The sequence below is a fragment of the Arachis duranensis genome, chromosome 9 (assembly GCF_000817695.3).
Source record: "Arachis duranensis cultivar V14167 chromosome 9, aradu.V14167.gnm2.J7QH, whole genome shotgun sequence".
NCBI classification, from domain to species: domain Eukaryota; kingdom Viridiplantae; phylum Streptophyta; class Magnoliopsida; order Fabales; family Fabaceae; genus Arachis; species Arachis duranensis.
In genome coordinates, this window is record NC_029780.3 from 61286501 (window position 1) to 61290327 (window position 3827).

General features: G+C 39.1%; 1 non-coding gene across 1 annotated transcript; it reads right to left on the reverse strand.

The window, feature by feature from the left end:
• Positions 1-1025: 1025 nt before the first annotated feature.
• Positions 1026-1133, reverse strand: LOC127741747 (small nucleolar RNA R71). Its single transcript, XR_008002953.1, has one exon. It is a non-coding gene; the product is annotated as a small nucleolar RNA R71 (small nucleolar RNA).
• Between the last annotated feature and the right edge of the window lie 2694 nt (positions 1134-3827).

Here is a 3827-nt window from a genome sequence, read left to right on the forward strand (position 1 = left end):
CAAGTCATCAATTTTAAAAATCAAATCTTTTTAATTCCCTTTTTAATTTTCTTTTCAGTCATATCTTTTCAATCATATCCTTTTTCAATCAGATCTTTTTCAATCATATCTTTTTTAAAAAAATAATAATTTGAAAATCTTTTTCTAACTTCTTATCTTTTTCAAAATTTATTTTCAAATCTTTTTAACTTCTCATTTTCGAAAATCACTAACCCCTTTTTCAAAAATCTTTTTAATTAACTAATTGTTTTAAATTCTAATTTATGTTATTTCTTTTAAATTTTTGAAAACTCTTTCTCTCTAATCTCTTTCTATTTATTTTATTTAATTGCTAACATTCCTCCTCCACTCATCTAAAAACTTTTTGAACTCACCTCCTTTCTCTTCTCATTCTTCTACTCCTTTTCCTCTGACACATCAAGGAGTCTCTATACTGTGACATAGAGGATTCCACTACTCCCTTTTATTCTCTTATTTTTTATATAAGCAGAAACATGGATAAAAACATTCTTGTTGAAGCTGATGCTGAACCTGAAAGGACTCTGAAGAAGAAGCTAAGAGAAGCTAAAGCACAACACTCCGGAGAGGACCTTATAGAAAATTTTAAAATAGAAGCAGACATGGCAACCGAACCTAACAACAATGCTAGAGATGCAAGGAAGATGCTTGGTGACTATACTGCACCAATTTCGAACTTCTATGGAAGAAGCATCTCAATTCCTGCCATTGGAGTAAACAACTTTGAGCTTAAGCCTCAATTAGTTTCTCTAATGCAGCAGAATCGCAAGTTTCATGGACTTCCATTGGAAGATCCTCATCAATTCTTAGCTAAATTCTTGCAAATCTGTGATACTGTTAAGACCAATGGGGTTGATCCTGAGGTCTACAGACTTATGCTTTTTCCCTTTGCTGTAAGAGACACAGCTAGGATATGGTTGTACTCACAACCTAGAGAAAGCCTGAACTCTTGGGACAAGTTAGTCAATGCTTTCTTGACCAAATTCTTTCCACCTCAAAATATGAGCAAGCTTAGAGTGGAAGTCCAAACTTTCAAACAGAAGGAAGGTGAATCCCTCTATGAAGCTTGGGAAAGATACAAGCAATTAACCAAAAGGTGTCCTTCTGACATGCTTCCAGAATGGAGCATCATATGTATATTCTATGATGGTCTGTCTGAATTATCTAAGATGTCATTGGACCATTTTGCTGGTGGATCTCTTCATCTAAAAACCCCTGCAGAAGCCCAGGAACTCATTGAGATGGTTGCAAATAACCAATTCATGTACACTTCTGAAAGAAATCCTGTGAATAATGGGATGACTCAGAAGAAAGGAATCCTTGAGATTGATACTCTGAATTCCATATTGGCTCAGAACAAAATATTGACTCAGCAAGTCAATATGATTTTTTAGAATCTGATTGGATTGCAAGCTGCATCCGGCAGTGCTAAAGAAGCCTCCTCTGAAGGAGAAGCTTATGACCCTGAGAATCATTCAATGGAAGAGGTGAATTACATGGGAGAATACTATGGAAACACCTATAATCCTTTATGGAGAAATCATCCAAATTTCTCATGGAAGGATCAATAGAAGCCTCAACAAGGCTTCAACAATAATAACAGTGGGAGAAATAGGTTTGGCAATAGCAACCCTTTCCCATCATCTTCTCAGCAACAGACAGAGAATTCTGAGCAGAGCCTCTCTGGCTTAGCAAACATAGTCTCTGATCTATCTAAGACCACTCTCAGTTTCATGAATGAAACAAGGTCCTCCATCAGAAATTTGGAGGCACAAGTGGGTCAGCAGAATAAAAGTGTTACTAAAACTCCTCCTAGTACTCTCCCAAGCAATATAGAAGAGAATCCCAAAAGAGAGTGCAAGGCCATAACCATATTCAAAGTGGCCGAACCTGGAGAGAGTGAAAAGGCAGTGATTTCCAGTGAGGAAGACCCTACTGGACATCTATTGACTAATAAGGAGTTCCCTAATGAGGAACCAAAGGAATCTGAGGCTCATACAGAGACCATAGAGATTCCACTAAACTTACTATTGTCATTCATGAGCTCTGATGAATATTCTTCCTCTGAAGAGGACAAAGACACTGTTGAAGAGCAAGTTGCTCAGTATCTATAAGCAATCATGCAGCTGAATGCCAAGTTATTTGGTAATAAGACTTGGGAGGATGAACCTCCATTGCTCATCAATAAACTGAATACATGGATTCAGCAGATATTGCCTCAAAAGAAACCGAATCCCGGAAAGTTCTTAATACCTTGCACCATAGGCACCATGACCTTTAAAAAGGCTCTGTGTGACCTGGGGTCAGGTGTCAACCTCATGCCACTCTCTGTAATGGAAAAACTAGGGATTTTTGAGGTACAAGCTACAAGAATCTCACTAGAGATGGCAGACAAATCAATAAAACAGGCTTATGGACTTGTAGAGGATGTCTTAGTGAAGGTTGAAGGCCTTTACGTCCCTGCTGACTTCATAATCCTAGACACTGGGAAGGATGAGGATGAATCCATCATCCTTGGAAGACCCTTCCTAGCCACAGCAAGGGCTGTGATTGATGTGGACAGAGGAGAGTTAGTCCTTCAATTGAATGAGGACTACCTTGTGTTTAAGACTCAAGGATCTTCTTCTGTAAACATAGAGAAGAGGCATGAAAAGCTTCTCTCAATACAAAGTCAGATAGATCCCCCACACTCAACTTCTAAGTTTGGTGTTGAGAGGCCACAATCATGCTTTGAGCATCTATGAAGCTCTATAAGAGCTCACTGTCAAGCTATTGACATTAAAGAAACGCTTATTGGGAGGCAACCCAATTTTATTTATCTATATTAATTACTTTTTCATTCTATTTTCTAGTGTTAGTCTATGTCTTCTTTAGATTGATGATCATGTGAAATCACATAAACAGCTACAAAATTAAAGCAGGAATCAAAAACAGCATCAAAAATAGCACACTCTGGAGGACGAGCTTAGATTTCATTCCAGAAAATGTGAGGTTGGCATTCAACTTGCCAATGATTCAAGGAGATCTTCATCCTTTCACAAGAAGGGTCAACTTTGATCAAAGGTTGGACCAAGTCCTTATGGACATCTGTGTAGAAGGAGCCCAATGAAAGAGAGACTCCAAAGGCAAGTAGTTCAACTGAGAAGGCTTGACCTCAAACCCATGGCTAGAGGATGGTTAGAGTTCATCCAACTTTCTATCATTCCAACTAGCAACTGATCCAAAGTAACTGTGGATCGGGCTATCATGATCCATAGCATCATGATTGGAGAGGAAGTGGAAGTTCATGAGATCATACCTCTAGAACTATACAAGGTGGCTGACAAGCGCTCCACTTTGGCAAGGTTAGCCTTTCCTCATCTCATCTGCCACCTATGCAATTTAGCTGGAATTGTCATAGAGGAAGACATCCTCGTTGAAGAGGACAAGCCCATCACTAAAAAGAGGATAGAGCTAACAAGAGATCCCACTCATGGACCTCAACAAGAGTATGAGGAAGTCCCTCATCAAGAAATCCCTGTGATGCCTTAAGGGATGCATTTTCCTCCACACAACTATTGGGAGCAACTCAACACCTCTTTAGGGGATTTGAGTTCCAACATGGAGCAACTAAGGATGGAGCACGAAGAGCACTCCATTATCCTCCATGAAATTAGAGAGGACCAAAGAGCCATGAGGGAGGAGCAACAAAGGTAAGGAAGAGATATTGAGGAACTCAAGCACTCCCTAGGATCTTCAAGAGGAAGAACTAGCCACCGTCACTAAGGTGGACCTGTTCTTTAATTTCCTTGTTCTTATTTTTCTATTTT